The 21,639-nt window shown below is 44.5% G+C and overlaps 1 protein-coding gene across 1 annotated transcript in view; it reads left to right on the forward strand.

Moving 5' to 3' along the window:
• The window catches only part of NELL1 (neural EGFL like 1), a 1,213,537-nt gene that overhangs the window by 622,423 nt on the left and 569,475 nt on the right, over positions 1 to 21,639 (forward strand). The gene's annotated exons all lie outside the window — the stretch shown is intronic.

Raw genomic sequence — 21,639 nt, forward strand, 5'->3', positions numbered from 1 at the left:
AGGTGACCCCCAACTTTCCCACCACTTGAATTCAAGTCACTGTGGCTTACTCACAACTTTTGATCAGGTGATTCCAACTTCTTGGCCGCTTGTCATCAAGTGACTGAGGATTACCCACCACTTGTGATCAGGTGACTTCAATTTCTCCGCCGCTTGTCATCAAGTGACTGTGGCTTACTCACCTCTTGTCATCAGATGACTCCAACTTTCCTTCCGCTTGTCATCATGTGACTGCTGCTTACCCACCACTTTGGATCAGATGATTCCAACTATTCGGCTGCTTGTCATTAAGTGACTGCTGCTTACTCGGCTCTTGTGATCTGGTGACTCCAACTTTCCCACCGTTTGTCATTAATTGACTGCGCCTTACCCGTCACTTGTGATCAGGTGACACCAACTTTCCCACCGCTTGTCTTCAAGCCACTGTGGCTTACTCACAACTTTTGATCAGGTTATTCCAACTTCTTGGCCGCTTGTCATCAAGTGTCTGCGGCTTACCCGCCACATGTGATCAGGTGTCTCCAACTTTCCCACCATTTGTCATCAAGTGACTGAGGATTACCCAAAACTTGTGATCAGGTGACTTCAGTTTCTCCGCCGCTTGTCATCAAGTGACTGCTGCTTACCCACCACTAGTGATCAGGTGACACCAACTTTCCCACTGTTTGTCATCAAGTGACTGCGGCTTGTTCATCTCTTGTGATTAGGTGACTCCAGCTTTCCCACCACTTGTCATCAAGTGACTGCGGCTTACCCGCCACTTGTGATCAGATGTTTCCAACTTTTCGGCTGCTTGTCATCAAGTGACTGCTGATCACTCACATTTTGTGATCCGGTGACTCCAACTTCTTCGCCACTTGTCATCAAGTGACTGCTGCTTACCCGCCACTTGTGATCAGGTAACTCCAACTTTCCCGCCGCTTGTCATCAAGTCATTTAATGCAGCGCAGCTGAAAAGATTGAGCATTTTAATAATTGTATATTTTATTTTAAAAGATAAGAGGGTTTTTTTGTTGTCTTAGTTTGGCAAGCATCCAGCTGGGACTTCCGCATGAAAGATTGGAAGGATAATTCAGTGGAGTGTCGGTGCTCACCGGCTGTGTCAATAACAGATTATACACGTCAATCAGAGCGTCTCAGACAGGAAAATTCTGACTCTTACAAATGAGGAATAATTGCCGCCACCCGGGTATATATTACGGGTGCACTTATTCCTGATTGAACGTCGCTCAGCCCTGGTTTAATCCTTGGCTTCATTAGAGGGCGAGAGTTTCTCTGCAGTACAAGATATGTAGCAATTGTTCCCCAGGGCTCCAGAGGGTTTGTTGTGCTCTATTATAAGCTGCTGGAAAGTGCTGAGTCCTCTGGTGTCCATTCTTCTGGGGGCGGCTGTCTAAGTGCCTTACCTTGCCGTTGGAGGGTGATCCATCATTTCACCCGTTCCTTAAGGAAGACCATTCATTAAAGTGAACTCAACAACTTTTTTTTAAGGTTGAGTGCAGTATGCTAAGTAATGTGTTGGTGTAACCCTTCCAGGGATTTAATACCTCTTACAGAGATCCCAGAACTCCTCTTGACAACGTCTTCATCTGCATTTCTCTCCAGAAGGCTGGAACCATCTTCCATGGTCGCCATCTAATTCCTGGAAGGCATCATCCATGGTCCCCATCTAATTCCTGGAAGGCATCATCCATGGTCCCCATCTAATTCCTGGAAAGCATCATCCATGGTCCCCATCTAATTCCTGGAAGGCATCATCCATGGTCCCCATCTAATTCCTGGAAGGCATCATCCATGGTCCCCATCTAATTCCTGGAAGGCATTATCCATGGTCCTCATCTAATTCCTTTAAGGCATCATCCATGGTCCCCATCTAATTCCTGGAAGGCATCATCCATGGTCCCCATCTAATTCCTGGAAGGCATTATCCATGGTCCTCATCTAATTCCTTTAAGGCATCATCCATGGTCCCCATCTAATTCCTGGAAGGCATCATCCATGATCCCCATCTAATTCCTGGAAGGCATCATCCATGGTCCTCATCTAATTCCTTTAAGACATCATCCATGGTCCCCATCTAATTCCTGGAAGGCATCATCCATGGTCCTCATCTAATTCCTTTAAGACATCATCCAGGGTCCCCATCTAATTCCTGGAAGGCATCATCCATGGTCCTCATCTAATTCCTTTAAGGCATCATCCATGGTCCCCATCTAATTTCTGGACTGTGGTGCCAGCTCAGAGATGGCACAGTTGTGTAAATCCTAGTGCGTGTGCATGACCTATTGCATAGGGACCACTCAGCCACTGTGTATGTGTCCTGTTGGCTTCAGGTGCTGGTCCCAAAAGAACCACGCCCTGCTCCACGTTTATTTAAAGTATAACTAAAGGCAAATCTTTTTAGATTGGAGAGGAATTAGAATACTTGTCAGTTTTATTGCTGTCTGAGTCCCTATTAGGGAGATTCATCCTCTCTATTTGTCCTGTTATCATGGAGAGTGAAAGTAAAATAAAATCCCCCAAATGTCGGGTTGTCCATAGAAAAGTAAATCTTTTAATGGGAACTGGTGATTTGGGAGTCCCCAAGAAATCCCCTTAATTTGTAAGGATTTCCTCTCACTTCCTGTTTGGCTGTGGGACAGGAAGTGAAGGTAAATCTCCCCAATGGGACAAGGAGAAAAAAAAAATGAGACAGGTGTTATAACCCTCCCTTGCTCTATCCAAAATGGAAAAAAAAAAAATTAAAAAAGTTTTGCCCACAGTTTTACTTTAAGCGCTTGCTGACTGCTGCATGACGATATAATCAGCCGAATGGCATGGGTGGGCAAAAGGGCGTATAGGTACATCCCCTTTAAGAAACGGCACTGCGGGCGCATGCGTGTGCTGCCCCGCCCCACCGTGTTCTCCATGACCGCGGGTCCTGCGGACTCAGTGTCCACCGGGTGCCCGCGATCGTGTCCTGGAGAGGTAGGATGGGGAGATGCCTTTGTAAAAAAAGCATTTCCCCGTTCTGCCTTGTCACATGACAGAGATCACCAATCCCTGTCATCGGGAGCAGTGATCGCTGCCATGTGAGTCGAAGCCCACCACCCCCACAGTTAGAATCACTCCCTAGGACACACTTAACCCTTTCATCGCCCCCTAGTGGTTAACCCCATTCCCTGCCAGTGTCATTTATACAGTAATCAGTGCATTTTTATACCACTCATCACTGTATACGTGACAACGGTCCCAAAATAGTGTCAAAAGTGTCCGATGTGTCCGCCATAATGATGCAGTCACAATAAAAATCGCAGATCGCCACCATAAAAAATGCCATAAAACTATCCCCTATTTTGTAAACGCTATAAATTTTGCGCAAACTAATCAATATACGCTTATTGCAATTTTTTTTTTACCAAAAATATGTAAAAGAATACATATCGGCCTAAACTGAGGAAAAAAAAAATTTAGATATATTTTTGGGGGATATTTATTACAGCTAAAAATATAGCTTTTTTTAAAAATTGTCGCACAAAAAATAAAAACCACAGAGGTAATCAATTACCACCAAAAGAAAGATCTATTTATGGGGAAAAAAGGACATCAATTTTGTTTGGGTGCCACTTCACATGACCGCGCAATTGCCAGTTAAGGCAACTCAGTGCCGAATGGCAAAAAGTGCTCTGGTTAGGAAGGGGGTGAATCCTTCCGGGGCTGAAGTGGTTAAGTTGCTGGTGGTTGGTGTAGGGTGTAGAGCTGGATTTAAGGGTATCATTTGAGACCCCCCTTTTTTTTGGGGGGGGTATGTTTGCTTGAAGCCATATTGCATGTGGAGCTTCCCATCTGTCATCTCTATCTCTTTTAGGCAGTTTATCCTCTCCCAGAGAATAGCGCATTTCAAATTGGATTGCAAGTCTAAGAACTTGGCGTGTTTTTCCAGTAGACCTTCCTCTGCTCCTGGTAATACATGTCCCCCCACAGGCCGGGTGAGGGAACTTAGCGGGAGTCCACCATTTACACCTGTATATATTTATATATGTCTGTCTTTCCATTATCCCAGCATTGGGAGATGGATCACCATCCCTCTATATTAGTGGCTTAGGAAAGCTTTATCTATTGTCCTGATGAAGAGGAAGTTCCTCGAAACACGTAGACTGACAGAACTGATTTCTATGTATTATGCTTTCTCTTAAAACCTAGTGTGTGATTCTCAATACCCTATTTAAGTGGAGTTTACATTTTTGTATGCAAATAAAATGATCCCTTTGTTTTTAATTAAATACAAATTTCCTGCCGTTTGATACGTGTTCCCCACTGGTAGGGCATATTTAAAGACCCTTTATTATTTTTGTTTGGTAATTCTTGCTCCATGTTTATGCCACAATACCAGATTCAGGTCACACTCTGTTAATATCAGCGGTTATCTCATTTAAAGATTCCAGCTTCAGGTGAGTACTGGCCCATTGACTGACATGTTTCACCTGGAATGGACGCATTTCACCTGGAATGGGCTACAGGTAGAGATACCCCTGCTTCAGCCTTTCACCTTGTGCTACAATATGCTACAAAGTCACAATGTTTTATAGTCTAATCGTTGGGGAGAAGGAGACTGAGGAAATGCTTCCTACTGCCTGCAGCAGACTGATAATATTGTCTCAGCCTAGACACAGTCACTGTATGTGGCTCAATAATGGATTTTTAATAATAAAAGCTGGGGCTTTTCTAAAAAATAAAACAAAAAACAATACTTGGCTTAATATGTTGACATTTTAAGAATATATCCCTGTTATAGGGTGATGCTTTATCTGCCTCTCAATTGCTCTGCAACATTGACACCCTATCATTCAAGCTCTTTAAACCCACATTACTCAGACATCATCTACTGTTGTCACCAGTGCCGGGACAAGGCCATCTAGGGCTCAGGGTGACCTTGTCCTCCCTGCGCCCCACCCCCCCTCCCCAAGATGTATGAGCATTAGGAGCGGGCATGTGCAATTCGTCTCATTCCGAATTAGTTTTTTGAATAAATTTTGACAATTTTGTTAATTTGGGAAACATCCGAATTAACGAAAACCCGTTTAACAAATTTTTCAGAATATTCGTAAATTCCTAAAGTCGTAAATTCGAAATCCGTAAACCCGAAAATTCAAAAAGCTGAAATAATCACTAACTCTTAAACTACAGGTATTGGAATTTCCTTTCAAATTTGGCTGTTAGTGAACGTAACGAATACAAATTCATCCAAAGTTACCAATTATCCGAAATAACGAATGCCGCATCTAAACGAATGGAACATAATGAATTAATAATAATAAATAACAATAATAATAAAAAAATTTGATTATTATTAATTCATTATGTTCCATTCGTTTAGATGCGGCATTCCTTATTTTGTATAATTCCTAACTTCAGATAAATTCGTGTATGTTACGTTCACCAACAGCCAAATCTGAAAGTAAATTCCAATACCTATAATTTAATAGTTTTATATATATATATATATATATATATATATATATATATATATATATATAATTTTCGGATTTTCGTTTTTTTAGAATTTTTGGATTTTCTTTCTTATTTTTTGGATTTTCGAGTTTACGAAATTACGCATTTTCAAATTTACGAATTTACAAAATGACACATTTTTTTGAATTGAGATCATAACGAATCACCTGAAAAACACACACAAAAAAAAAAAAAAAAATGAATTAAATGAAAACGAAAATATTTGACAGCAAAAATCCCCCCCTAAAAGAAAATAAATTGAGCACGTTGTATGTTACTAATATAATACTATAATACTATACTAATAATATAATATTATAATACTATCAAACCATCCAATGATGTATGTTACTAAGCATAAATTCCCCTTCTCCCAGTACAAATCCACTCTTCTGCTGAAATCGCCCCCCCCCCCCATCCCCATCCCCCTCCCCCTCCTCCCAGCACAAACTTTTAAATCCATAATGTGCTTGGTTCTTCATAAAGCCAGAGTATCTCCCCACAAGGAGGTGGTGGCTGAGGATGAGTGTATTCAAGGTTACCCGGATCTTGTGGAGGCAGCGGTTGCCATGGTAATGTCAGCGACAAAAATATTATCTATCCTTGGCTTCTGCGGCTCGCACGTTACCGGAAGAATCTAAAGTCCGTTATGTACCATCGATGTGGGCAGGGAGGGGCGACGAAAGAGGTTTCCGTGTTCAAAGATTGCGAGAATCGCATATATATCTATATATATATATATATATATATATATATATATATATATATATATATACATATATAATATTATTATTATTATTATTATTAATTAATTTATTTATTTATTATTACATTTAAGTCCAAATATGAGATCTGAGGACTTTTTGACCACAGATCTCATATTTAAGAGGTCCTGTCAAGCTTTTTTTTTTTTTTTCTATTACAAGGGTTTTTTACATTCCTTGTAATAGGAATAAAAGTGTGACCCATTTAAAGAAAAAAAAAAAACTGAAAAAATAAATAAAATCAAGTTAAATAAATAAAAAATGTAAGTAAAAAATTGCGGCCGGCCAGCTGCAGTACACACGTCCGTGCTTTGTTTGTAAGCACGTGCGTGTGTACTGCAGCCGGCCGGCCTCAAATTTTTACTTGAAGTGTTCTTGTTTTTATACGCTTTGGTGTGTGTGATTCTTATAATAAATTACCTTGCGGGTTTTACCTATGGCCGCTCCATTTCTCTTTTTTTGAGCAAACATGCACCATTGTTTTGCTATACTACTCGTTGTCAGTGGAGGATTGCACGGATACTACTAAGACCGGGGGGGGGATCCTTTCAGAAGAGGTGCTGATGACCAGATCGTTTGACGACCAGATCGTCTGGCGAAACCTACTGATAAAAAGGCCCCGGCTGGGCAATAGCCACGGGCATTTAAGTTCTTACAGCTGGTAAGCACACATTTCACTCGGTGGTGGGATTTATCCAGCATAAGTCACCCAACTGTGGAAATCATCACAAGCTGTCACTTAATATTCACGGATTTTGGACACTTATTTGTTATTTCATTATGAACAATTTCTTTTCACAGGAATTTGTCAATGCAGTTGCAAGATATAATATTGTAGTATATGTGATTTTTTTCCTTTGTTCGCTGTACGCCTTCACGTAAATTTTTTAGGTAACTTAGGAGCGCGACCTTTTTGTTTTTGAAAATAAATAAAGCGCCCGTCCTGACGAGCTCGCATGCAGAAGCGAACGCATACGTGAGTAGAGCCCACATATGAAAACGGGTGTCAAACCACACATGTGAGGTACTACCGCGATCGTTAGAGTGAGAGCAATAATTCTAGCCTCAGACCTCCTCTGTAACTTAAAACATGCAACCTGTAGAATTTTTTTAAACGTCGCCTATGGAGATTTTTAAGGGTAAAAGTTTGACGCCATTCCACAAGCGGGCGCAATTTTGAAGCATGACATGTTGGGTATCAATTTGACTTCAACTTGACGTAACATTATCTTTCACAATATAAAAAAAAAAAATTGGGCTAACTTTACTGTTTTCTTTATTATTTTTTATTCAAAATGTATTTTTTTCCAGCAAAAGTTTGTACAACCACTGCACAAATACGGTGTGACAAAAAGTATTGCAATGACCGCCATTTTATTCTTGTCAGAAACCATGAATCAGACCAAGACAGAAGTACAATTAAATCACACTTGTTTATTAAATAAAAATAAAAAGGTAAATAGAGAAAGCGTAGTCAAAGCATAGCCGGAGTCCAGTAACCGGATCGAGTAGTCAGCCAGTCCAGAGTTCAATAACCAGATCGGGGTAATCAGCCAGGCCAGAAGTCAGGGATCCAAGTCGAGCAACAGCAAGCAGGATAAGGAGCCAGAAGGGATGTCAGCAATCCAGTCTTTTAACAGAACCGCAGGAGATGGTTTCTTGTGATGTGACCAAGGTGAAGGCAGAGGTGAAGTGAGCTGGACAGCTTTAAGTAGGCAGGTCAGACGAGCTGGATAAGAAACAGCTGAGTAACTGTGGAGAGAGATGGGAGCTGGCAATTAGCCAACAGCTGAGCAGCCAGCCCAGAGAAGGAAGGGCTAAGCCAGCCCTGACAATTCTCTAGGGTGTTAGAAAAAAAAAATAGTATAATTATTTGGGGGTTCTGAGTAATTTTCTAGCAAAAAAACTTGTTTTTTAACTTGTAAACACCGAGTATGAAAAAGAGGCCCGGTCTTAAAGTGGTTAAAATGATTTATAACTGTTTTTGTCTATGGCTTTACCCATTAAAATACTCGTAAAGAGGCAATATGGCACCCAGTCATGTTAACTCAAACCCTCCTTGTCCTGATAAGACTTAACCAACTCAAGGATAATAGATTTACGACTTTGGAAAAATGAACTTGCAGTAACCCCACCTTATGTGTTATATGTCCTCTTAACTATACAATCCTGTATGTATGTATAGGTACTATATTATTTACAAATAATAAATATAAATAAATAAATATATATATATATATATATATATATATATATATATATATATATATATATATATATATATATATATATATATATATACACACATATCTACACATACAAAGCTAACTGCTTTATTCAGTATTGTCTAATTATTAATATATACATACATACATACACATCAGTGTTCTCTTATTCAATGTATTTTAACAGTTTTAATGAGGACACAAGCAGACCTTTTTGACCATGTCAAACTAAATTAATATACATAACTTTCCCATATTCCACATAATTACTTTTTAAATCGCCAATATAAAAAAAAAAAGTTTTATCACTTATTCTTGGCAATGTTTATTTATTAACTTTAAGGAATGTTATCTTATCAGACTATCGTTCAACTGCTGTCAAAGTTTTTCTTTACTAAGCAGTTGATTTAATAACTTACAATGAACTATTCTATAGTATAAATATTATTGTATTAACTCCTATAAATTAATAACTTTTATTAATATTGAACTAATAATAATATTAATGATATTTTCACTACAACTACACTAATAATAATATGAATAATAATTATATGAATAATAATAATATGAATAATAATTAGAATAATTATATTATCAATAAAACATATGTAAATTCATATGGATAATATGAAATACATTAGCTAATATGAAATTCTACGACAACTGTCAGGCCCTGGATTCCGTCCCTCACAACGCCTTATGTCCATCTCCTGTTGATCAATAATGATCCCGCCTGGCGTGGTCTGTCAGAGCCACTGTGACTCAATTCCTTTTTCTGTTGCCTTGTGATTGTCAGTTGCCTCGATAAATACTTTCTGCAGCTTGTTAATGCTTGTTAAAGCTTCAGCCAGGAATTTCAGATTCATTTTCAGCTCTTCAAATGGTGGAGCGAGTCTGCTTAGAGGACTTCTCTTTCTTCAGCGCTTTGTAATGGCTTTCTGAATGCGCCGCTCTTCAGACTTGCATTTGGAAGTTAAGATTAAATTCCTGTGTGTACTGGATCTAAGGAACTTTATGCATCACCACGAGTCTTTGCACTTTTTGAATAAAGCTGCACACAATATTTCCATTAACAATCTACCTAATATTCCAGTTTTTCCAGTCTCCGCGGAGTCCTTTGTTGGGAAATAATAGTACATAGATTTGGTTTCTTCGCTCACTCGCCTGCCGGCTTCTCGCCAAGCACTCCATTAATATGTCACCGTCCTCAATTAAAGAGACCGCCGCAATTGAGGGTTCTACTTCTCAGCAGCGTCCGTGACCTTGTAGGTTGCAAACGCGTGATGACACATATTGGCGCTTTCATTGTATAGGTGCCGGAGCGAGGGATGAAGATAAATCAATTACTGCTCATGTAGGGAATAAAGGGGGCTTAGTATAATGACCTGTTTGTTGCAGCGCCACAGCGGCCATAATTCTTAGTTTGTGTTGAGTTGGAGTCCAGCTGTTTGTCTAGCAAACAGTGTAACGTGCTGAGAGAAATGCGTGGGTGAAGGGACGCGGAAACGCAGAATAATGCGTAAAAAATATATCACACAGCTTCCGGCCTGCTTACTGCTGGCTTTACAGAAAACATGGAAATAGTTGAGAGTTACTATGGGTAAAACCAGTTAGTTAATTGCTAATGATATTCAGTATATAGTTTAGTAATGATTAATCCATATCAAAAGCTAAAAAAAATTCTAGATTTGGATAGATTGGTGAAGGTTTAGAACCTCTGTGAGGTTTTTCACTTTGTAAGTCCCCACTAGAGAGATGTACCTTCTACATTTCTCTATATTTGTCCTGTTTTCTCCCTGCACCCCGTCTCTCTTCCTCTACCTCATCTATCTATATACCATATATCTTCTGCACTCTACTATATTCCCCCCTCTATCTTATCTCTATTTGTTTACCATACCTCCTCCCATCCCATCTCTCTCCCTCTATCCTATCTCTTCTTCTATCCCATCTCTGTCTCCTTTCATCCCATCTCTCTCCTTCTACACTATTTCTCACCTTCTACCCTATCTCTCTCCTTCTACCCCATCTCTCTCCCTCTACCGCATCTCTCTCCCTCTACCGCATCTCTCTCCCTCTACCCCATCTCTCTCCCTCTACCCCATCTCCCCCCTTCTACCCCATCTCTTTCCTTCTATCCCATCTCTCTCCCTCTACCCCATCTCTCTCCTTCTACCCTATCTATCTCCCTCTTCCCCATCTCTCTCCCACTACCCCATCTCCCCCTTCTACCCTCATCTCTCTCCCTCTACCCCATCTCTCTCCCTCTACCCCATCTCTCTCCCACTACCCCATCTCTCTCCCACTACCCCATCTCCCCCCTTCTACCCTCATCTCTCTCCCTCTACCCCATCTCTCTCCCTCTACCCCATCTCTCTCCCACTACCCCATCTCTCTCCCACTACCCCATCTCCCCCCTTCTACCCTCATCTCTCTCCTCTACCCCATCTCTCTCCCTCTACCCCATCTCTCTCCCTCTACCCCATCTCTCTCCCACTACCCCATCTCTCTCTCCCACTACCCCATCTCCCCCCTTCTACCCTTATCTCTCTCCCTCTATCCCATCTCTCTCCCTCTACCCCATCTCTCTCCCTCTACCCCATCTCTCTCCCTCTACCCCATCTCTCTCCCTCTACCCCATCTCTCTCCTTCTACCCCATCTCTCTCCTTCTACCCTATCTATCTCCCTCTACCCCATCTCTCTCCCACTACCCCACCCCCCCTCTACCCCATCTCTCTCCTTCTACCCCATCTCTCTCCTTCTACCCCATCTCTCTCCCTCTACCCCATCTCTCTCCCTCTACCCCATCTCTCTCCTTCTACCCTATCTATCTCCCTCTACCCTATCTATCTCCCTCTACCCCATCTCTCTCCCACTACCCCACCCCCCCTCTACCCCATCTTCCTCCCTCTACCCTATCTCTCCTTCAACCCCATCTCTCTCCTTCTACCCCATCTCTCTCCTTCTACCCCATCTCTCTTCCTCTACCCCATCTCCCCCCTTCTACCCCATCCCTCTCCCTCTACCCCATCTCTCCTTCTACCCCATCTCTCTCCTTCTACCCTATCTATCCCCCTCTACCCCATCTCTCTCCCACTACCCCATCTCCCCCCTTCTACCCTCATCTCTCTCTCCCTCTACCCCATCTCTCTCCCTCTACCCCATCTCTCTCCTTCTACCCCATCTTTCTCCTTCAACCCCATCTCTCTCCCTCTACCCCATCTCTCTCCTTCTACCCCATCTTTCTCCTTCTACCCCATCTCTCTCCCTCTACCCCATCTCTCTCCTTCTACCCCATCTCTCTCCCTCTACCCCATCTCTCTCCTTCTACCCCATCTTTCTCCTTCTACCCCATCTCTCTCCCTCTACCCCATCTCTCTCCTTCTACCCTATCTATCTCCCTCTACCCCATCTCTCTCCCTCTACCCCATCTCCCCCCTTCTACCCTATCTATCTCCCTCTACCCCATCTCTCTCCCTCTACCCCATCTCCCTCCCTCTACCCTATCTCTCCTTCTACCCCATCTCTCTCCCTCTACCCCATCTCTCTCCCTCTACCCCATCTCTCTCCCTCTACCCCATCTCTCTCCTTCTACCCCATCTCTCTCCTTCTACACTATTTCTCACCCCCTATCCCATCTCCCTCCCTCTACCCCATATCTCCTTCTACCCAATCCCTCTCCCTCTACCCCATCTCTCCTTCTACCCCATCTCTCTCCCTCATCTCCCTCCCTCTACCCCATCTCTCTCCTTCTACCCCATCTCTCCCCCTCTACCCCCTCTACCCCATCTCTCCCCCTCTACCCCATCCCTCTCCCTCTACCCCATCTCTCCTTCTACCCCATCCCTCTCCCTCATCTCTCTCCCTCTACCCCATCTCTCTCCTTCTACCCCATCTCTCCCCCTCTACCCCATCTCTCTCCCTCTACCCCATCCCTCTCCCTCCTCTCCCTCCCTCTACCCCATCTCTCCCCCTCTACTCCATATCTCTCCCTCTACCCCATCGCTCTCTCTCTACCCCATCTCTCTCCCTTTACCCCATCTCTCTCCCTTTACCCCATCTATCTATCTCTCTCTCTCTACCCTGTCTCTCTCCCTCTACCCCATCTCTCCTTCTATCCCATCTCTCTCCCTCTACCCTCATCTTTCTTCCTCTCCCCCATCTGTCTTCCTCTACTCCAGCTCTCCCACTACCCCATCTCCCTACCTCTATCTAATCTCTCTCCCTATCCCATCTTTCCCTTTATATCATCTCTCCCTCTATCCCATCTCTTTCCCTACCCCATCTCTCTCCCTATCCAATCTCTTCCCCATATCTCCTTCTACCCCATCTCTCTCTCTATCCCATCTTTCTCCCTGTATTCAATCTCTCTCTCCATCCCATCTCCTTTTCTACACCATATTTCCAACCCACCTCTCCTTCTACCCCATCTCTTTCTTTCTACATTCTCTCTCTCTCTCTCTCTCTCTCTCTCTCTCTCTCTCTCCCTCTCTGCTATCTCTCTCTGAGACTCTGACACAAATTCAGTGGCTTTTTTCCGCTCTTGTTCACTGTACTGCATATTTGCTGTTTATTTATGTCTGCAATGACTCAGTAATTTGCTGATCCCAATGTGTATGTGTTCCCATCAGAGGTTACATAGTCCCTTTCTCTTCCTGTTTTGGTGTTGAGGTCCTCATAGATGAACAAGACACTGGAAGTGGTTGGCCTAGCTTTGAAAAACTTCTAATGCCCCGTACACACGAGAGGGATTAAGTCTGACAGACTTCCGACGGAGTTCTAGCGGAGTTCCGCCGGAGTTCTGGCGGACTTTTCGACCGAACGGACTTGACCACACACCATCACACCAAACTCCGACGGAGTCGAACGTGATGACGTACGACTGGATTCGACGTAGGAAGTTCCTAGACAGTAGCCAATAGCTGCCCTAGCGTCGGTTTTAGTCCGTCGGAGTAGCACACACACGGGCGGATTTTTCGAAGGGGACCGGGTCCGGCGGAGTTCCGTCGGGAAAATTTAAAGCATGCTTCATTTCTAAAGTCCGTCAGACTTTAGCTTCGCTAAAGTCCGTTGCAGCCCACACACGATCGGATAGTCTGACGGACTCAGCCCGTCGGACTTTGGATGTCGAAAAGTCCGCTCGTGTGTACGGGGCATTAGGTGTCTTGTTTGAAGTATAAGACTTTGGTGAGATACAATATATAGATACCAGGCCGAGCGGTGAGGACAGGACTACTTATTCCTAGATGTGGCTCTCTCTTTGATTGCTTTGATGACCTCTTAAGCCCCGTACACACGAGAGGATTTATGTCCGACAGACTTCCGAAGGAGTCCTGCCGGAGTTCTGCCGGAGTTCCGACAGAGTTCTGATGGACTTTTCGACTGAGCGGACTTGGCCACACACAATCACACTAAACTCCGACAGTTTCGAACGTGATGACGTACGACTGGACTCGAATAAGGAAGTTCATAGCCAGTAGCCAATAGCTGCCCTAGCGTCGGTTTTAGTCCGTCGGAATAGCATACACATGAGCGGATTTTTCGAAGGGACCGGGTCCGGCGGAGTTCCGTCGGAAAAATTTGAAGCATGTTCCATTTCTAAAGTCCGACAGACTTTTGCGAATCAAAAGTCCGTTGCAGCCCACACACGATCGAATAGTCTCACAGAATCAGTCTGTCGGACTTTGGATGTTGAAAAGTCCGCTCGTGTGTACGCGGCATTATAGATCCTCTCTCTTTATTTCTTTCCACCCAATCTTTCTCCCTCCCCTCTACTACTATGAACAAATATATTAACACAATGTGACTTTAAGGTACCTATGTGCAAAGATATATCCACAAAAATTTACTAAAAGTCAAAAGGTTTTTATTCATTTAAATTAAAATGCACTTAGAACAGCACTAAATGAGATTCAGTTCCATTACAGAAATATTCCTTTATGCATTTTTAATTCAAAGTTAACTGTAAGCACATTGTCCTCCTATTGTGAGGAAACCTACTGCATGGCTTATGCTTCTTAGATCTACTTATTGGTTTAAATATGTGATTGTCTTTCCATTTCCAAGGTGATATTTGCAGAGAGATGAGACTACTTCTCAGTACATTTCCCAGGTTTATTAATCTGCTTCTTCTTCAGGAGTGAAATTCTACCAAATCATATCAATACAAATTTTCAAATGCCAGTATGTGTATATAGGGAAAGAACTCAATGCCCATAATATAATATTCACATGTGTGCATTCCACCAAATAGACACCCAATGCAGCATCCTCCTGTATGTGGTGGGGGGTGGGGGGTGTGGGGGACATAAGAGTACTCCAAGTCCAAGGTCCAGTATCAACAGCCTGTGTGACTATATTATATGTATTAAACAGCCACCCAAGGCCCATATATACAATATATACAGTAAATAGCTCATACCAATTATATATAGAAACAGCTAAAAAGGACTTTAGATAGATTGTCAGTGTCTCCTAAAATGTATTTCTATCATTCTGACACTGAAAAAAATGATCTGTACATTGAAATTAATTTAATTTAATATAAATATTAGTACAAGCCTTACTATAGTGAATCCAGACCATTGCGGCACCCGTAGAAATATCATAAGGCGGTTACGTTTCTCAGTCCCTCTAAAGCCCCGTACACACGAGCGGACTTTTCGACATCCAAACTCCGACGGACCGAGTCCGTCAGACTATCCGATCGTGTGTGGGCTGCAACGGACTTTAGCTTCGCCAAAGTCTGACGGACTTTAGAAATGAAGCATGCTTCAAATTTTCCCGACGGAACTCCGCCGGACCCGGTCCCCTTCGAAAAATTCGCTCGTGTGTGTGCTACTCCGACGGACTATAACCGACGCTAGGGCAGCTATTGGCTACTGTCTATGAACTTCCTACGTCGAATCCAGTCCGTACGTCATCACGTTCGACTCCGTCGGAGTTTGGTGTGATGGTGTGTGGTCAAGTCCGTTCGGTCGAAAAGTCCGCCAGAACTCCGTCGGAACTCCGGTGGAACTCCGGCGGAACTCCTTTGGAGGTCTGTCAGACTTAATCCCTCTCGTGTGTACGGGGCATAACGCTTCTGTTTGCCCCACCCCCTTTTTCCTCTTTTTCTTGCTTTCCCTCCCTTTCTCTACCCCTTCTTTCTTTCTTTTTCCTTTTACACAGTCACTTTACCCCCCCCCCCCACTCTTCCCTCCCTCCTTCCTTCCTTCCTTCCTTATTTTCCTTCCTTCCTGTATGCACTCTTTCTCTCCCTTCTGTTGTCTCCTCCCTCTATTCATTCTATTCATTCTATTCATTCTCTCTCCATTTCTCGGTCTTATCTTCTCCCTCTACTTTCTTTCTCCTCCCGCTCTCCCTTCCAATGTTTCCTTCTAGCTCTCTTTTATCCACTCTCCTTTACTCTCTCTCCTTTTCTCTCTCTCTAGCTCCTTCCTTTACCCTTGTCTTTCTTTCTCTCTTTCTGCCTCCCCCCCCCCAACTCCTTTATCTCTTCTATTTTTCTCTCTTTTCCTTTTTTTTCCCTTTTTTATCTCCTCTCTTTTATTACAGTTTGTCTCTCTTCTCTTTCCCCTCTTTGTCTTTTATCTCTCAACCTCTTCCTTCTAGCCCGTGTGTCTTTCTTTCTGCTCCATTCCTTTATCCATTTTCTCTTTTTCTTCTCTCTCTATTATTCCCTCTCTCTCTCTCTCTCTCTCTCTCGGTCTCTCGCTTTCTTTTTCTCTCTCTTTCCCCCCCCTCTCTCCCTCTCTGTCTTTTTCTGACTCTCCTTTCTCTGTCTCTCTCTCTCTCTTCCCCCGCTCTCTCTCTATCCCCTCTTTCTCTCTCTCTTTCACTGTCCCTCTTTTCTCTGTCTTTCTCTGTCTTTTTCTCCCCTCTCCCCCTCTCTCCTTGTCTTCCTTTCTCTCTCCCCCTCTGTTCCCCCCTTTTTCTTTCTCCCCCCTCTCTTTCCCCTCTCTCTCTTTTCCCCCATTCTCTCTTTCCCCTCTCTCTCTCTCTCTCTCTCTTTCCCTCTCTCTCCCGCTCTCTCACCCCCTCTCTCTCTTTCTCCCTCTCTCTCTCTCTTTGTCCCCTCTCTCCTTCCCTCTCTTTCCCCCCCTCTCTCTCCCCCCCTCTCTCTCTCTCTATATCTATCTCTTCCCCTCTCTCTTTCTCCCTCTCTCTCTCTTTCCCCATCCTCTCTCTCTCTTTCCCCATCCTCTCTCTCTCTTTCCCCTCCTCTCTCTCTTCCCCCCTCTCTCTCTCTCTCTCTTCCCGCCCTCTCTCTCTTCCCCCTCTCTCTCTCTCTCCCCCCTCTCTCTCTCTCTTCCCCCTCTCTCTCTCTTCCCCCTCTCTCTCTCTCTCTCTTCCCCCCCTCTCTCTCTCTCTTTCCCCTCTCTCTCTCTCTTCCCCCCTCTCTCTCTCTTTCCCCCTCTCTCTCTCTTTCCCCTCTCTCTTTCTCCCTCTCTCTCTCTCCCTCCTCTCTCTCTCTCTCTTTCTCCCTCTCTCTCTTCCCCCCTCTCTTTCTTCCCCCCTCTCTCTCTCTTCCCCCCTCTCTCTTTCTTCCCCCTCTCTCTCTCTTCCCCCCTCTCTCTCTTCCCCCCTCTCTCTCTCTCTCCCGCCCTCTCTCTCTTCCCCCCTCTCTCTCTCTTCCCCCCTCTCTCTCTCTTCCCCCCTCTCTTCCCCCCTCTCTCTCTCTCCCGCCCTCTCTCTCTTCCCCCTTCTCTCTCTCTTCCCCCTCTCTCTCTCTCTCTTCCCCCCCTCTCTCTCTTCCCCCCTCTCTCTCTCTTCCCCCCTCTCTCTCTCTTCCCCCCTCTCTCTCTCTCTCCCGCCCTCTCTCTCTTCCCGCCCTCTCTCTCTTCCCCCTCTCTCTCTCTCTTCCCCCCCCTCTCTCTCTCTCTTCCCCCTCTCTCTCTCTCTCTCTCTTCCCCCCTCTCTCTCTCTCTTTCCCCCTCTCTCTCTCTTTCCCCCTCTCTCTCTCTTTCCCCCTCTCTCTTTCTCCCTCTCTCTCTCTTTCCCCTCCTCTCTCTCTTTCTCCCTCTCTCTCTTCCCCCCTCTCTCTTTCTTCCCCCCTCTCTCTCTCTTCCCCCCTCTCTCTTTCTTCCCCCCTCTCTTCCCCCCTCTCTCTCTTCCCCCTCTCTCTCTCTCTCCCGCCCTCTCTCTCTTCCCCCCTCTCTCTCTCTTCCCCCTCTCTCTCTCTTCCCCCCCTCTCTCTCTCTTCCCCCCTCTCTTCCCCCCTCTCTCTCTCTCCCGCCCTCTCTCTCTTCCCCCCTCTCTCTCTCTTCCCCCCTCTCTCTCTCTCTTCCCCCCTCTCTCTCTCTCTTCCCCCCTCTCTCTCTCTTCCCCCTCTCTCTCTCTTCCCCCCTCTCTCTCTCTTCCCCCTCTCTCTCTCTCTTCCCCCCCTCTCTCTCTCTCTCTCTCTCTCTCTCTCCCCCACTCTCTCTTAATCTTTCTCTTTCTTTCTCCCTCTCTCTCTGTTTTTCTCTCTATCCTTCCTACCTCTGCCCCCCCCCCCCCCCCCAATTACATATGTACATGACGGTTAAAAAAACAATGTTAAAAGTAGCAGTGAGCTGTAACTGTCGCCTGGGGAGAGAATGGATCTGCGTCGGTAGAAGGTGGAGTGGTAGCGGGGAATGTAGCCCGTGATGTGAAAATCTCATTGTCAGCCTGCCATACATTCAGTCCTTAAAGAGCATTTACACGGCGTCTCGGCTACACGTGCAGAATCTCTACCAGGTGAATAATGTGACCTTGGCAGAGAGTTTTATCGCTGCACTCAGGGGGGGGGGGGGGGGGGCTAAAATCTGTACATTTGTTGAAAATGGACTTTACTTTACTTTACAGGCACACCCATACACATCATGTTTCTGAAACCATCATTTATTTAATTGTCATTAAAAACAAGATGTGTACAAATGAATTAGAAGTTTACATTATGACAGAATTTCTACATGGCGCTCACACCACCAATAACATCAATGGTACCAACTACCATGTACAAGAATACGGAGTGTCCACAAATGAACACATATCTTCCAAGTATTTGGATGTGAATATCGAATATTTTCAGCGTGCGCACATTCCCAACACATTCCCAGCACATTCCCAACACATTCCCAGCACATTCCCAGCATATTCCCATCACATTCCCAACACATTCCCAACACATTCCCAGCATATTCCCAGCACATTCCCAGCACATTCCCAACACATTCCCAGCATATTCCCAGCACATTCCCAGCACATTCCCAGCACATTCCCAACACATTCCCAGCACATTCCCAACACATTCCCAACATATTCCCAGCACATTCCCAGCACATTCCCAACACATTCCCAGCATATTCCCAGCACATTCCCAGCACATTCCCAGCACATTCCCAACACATTCCCAGCACATTCCCAGCACATTCCCAACACATTCCCAGCACATTCCCAGCACATTCCCATCACATTCCCAACACATTCCCAGCACATTCCCAACACATTCCCAGCACATTCCCAGTACATTCCCATCACATTCCCAACACATTCCCAGCACATTCCCAACTTATTCCCAGCACATTCCCAACACATTCCCAGCACATTCCCAACTTATTCCCAGCACATTCCCATCACATTCCCAACACATTCCCAGCACATTCCCAGCACATTCCCAACACATTCCCAGCACATTCCCAGCACATTCCCAACACATTCCCAGCACATTTCCATCACATTCCCAGCACATTCCCAGCACATTCCCAACACATTCCCAGCACATTCCCAGCACATTCCCAGCACATTCCCAACACATTCCCAGCACATTCCCATCACATTCACAACACATTCCCAGCACATTCCCATCACATTCCCAACACATTCCCAGCACATTCACAACACATTCCCAGCACATTCCCATCACATTCCCAACACATTCCCATCACATTCCCAGCACATTCCCATCACATTCCCAACACATTCCCATCACATTCCCAACACATTCCCATCACATTCACAACACATTCCCATCACATTCCCAGCACATTCCCATCACATTCCCAACACATTCCCATCACATTCCCAACACATTCCCATCACATTCACAACACATTCCCAGCACATTCCCATCACATTCCCAACACATTCCCATCACATTCCCAGCACATTCCCATCACATTCCCAACACATTCCCATCACATTCCCAACACATTCCCATCACATTCACAACACATTCCCATCACATTCCCAGCACATTCCCATCACATTCCCAACACATTCCCATCACATTCCCAACACATTCCCATCACATTCACAACACATTCCCATCACATTCCCAGCACATTCCCATCACATTCCCAACACATTCCCATCACATTCCCAACACATTCCCATCACATTCACAACACATTCCCAGCACATTCCCAGCACATTCCCAGCTGTCATTGCTGTGTTTACCTGAATGCCATTGTTATTATTATTATTATTTAAGGTACTTATATAGTCAATGTACGCAGTGCTTTACATATACATTGTACATTCATATCAGTGATTGTTGATGTGACTTGCGGCTTCATTCTATACCCGGAGCGGCAGACTCGTGATGTAGTACCTGACCGTGTATTAGGTGTCTCTTCAACATTGCTTCCGAGCAACTGCTGAAATAAAATCAGTTAGCCTCACAGAATAAGTCTGTTGTTTTATTTCATCTTGGAAGACTGATAGGCCTGTAATGTACGGTGACCATGGAGTGAAATCTGGGGAAACCCTACTGCCCATGCCCGGGGGTGGGGCATTGGATGAGCAGGAGAGTCGGGATTAACAGCGGCGTGCAAAGCGCAATACACCAAATGTTGGGTGCGGCAAAATTGCGCTAACAGTGGGAGGGGCTTAAAGTAGTATGAGTAGAGCCTACTTTGCTTTAGATCAGGAGTGCGGACCCAGGTGGTCACTGCAAGGGCATGGCGGCAAATAATCCACATCCTGACCTCCTGCAACAACCTCTGCACAAGCCGAGAGGGACGTGGGAGACCTCTTTGGACACAGCCGGGAGCAGACACACCCCCTGCCCTCCCTCCTTCTGCTCCAGACCAATCACAGAAATTATGCTAAGATGGATTACCCAGAAAGAAAAATACCACCTATGACAAAAAAAGAAGAGTGGGGTGGAAGAAAGGGGGACAATGTGGGTTTTTTCTAGTGTGTAAGGACACTGACTAAACTATTATGGGCAAATTTTATTAACAACATAAACTAAAACACATCAATAAATTACAATAAAAACCTTATAACAAACTATATTTCATTTATAAAACTCCCCAAGGGCTTAAACATGCCATATGTATTGTGTGTGTGGGGGGGGGCCTCATCCTCCTTGTTTCTGTCTCTACGCGTTTCACGGAAGAAACCCGCTTCCTCAGGAGGACTTCAAGGCATGATCATCTAGAATAGTAATAATCACAAATATAAGTCAATACCTTATACATTATATGGTGGTATTTATCAACAGAGCATTTCTTTTTATACATAAAGCCCGCCCCCTTATCTTAGTATAGGATGGATTACCCTATGGCGGCCATTATTAAAGCTGGACGCCGTTATTAACCACTTCCATACCGCGCACTTCTCTCCTACAAATGACCGTTCCCTGCCCCTTTATTCTGTTTGTAAATGACCATTCCCTGCCTCTTCATTCTATTTGTAAATGACCATTCCCTGCCTCTCTGTTCTATTTGTAAATGACCGTTCCCTGCCCCTTCATTCTATTTATAAATGACCGTTCCCTGCCCCTTCATTCTATTTGTAAATGACCGTTCCCAGCCCCTTCATTCTATTTGTAAATGACCGTTCCCAGCCCCTTCATTCTATTTATAGATGACCGTTCCCTGCCCCTTCATTCTGTTTGTAAATGACCGTTCCCAGCCCCTTCATTCTATTTATAGATGACCGTTCCCTGCCCCTTCATTCTGTTTGTAAATGACCGTTCCCTGCCCCTTCATTCTATTTATAAATGACTGTTCCCTGCCCCTTCATTCTGTTTGTAAATGACCATTCCCAGCCCCTTCATTCTATTTGTAAATGACTGTTCCCTGCCCCTTCATTCTGTTTGTAAATGACCGTTCCCAGCCCCTTCATTCTATTTATAGATGACCGTTCCCTGCCCCTTCATTCTATTTATAAATGACTCTTC

Source organism: Lithobates pipiens, unplaced genomic scaffold (assembly GCF_037356315.1).
Source record: "Lithobates pipiens isolate NorthernLeopardFrog02 unplaced genomic scaffold, aLitPip1_a1.2 Scaffold_24, whole genome shotgun sequence".
Taxonomy (NCBI): Eukaryota; Metazoa; Chordata; class Amphibia; order Anura; family Ranidae; genus Lithobates; species Lithobates pipiens.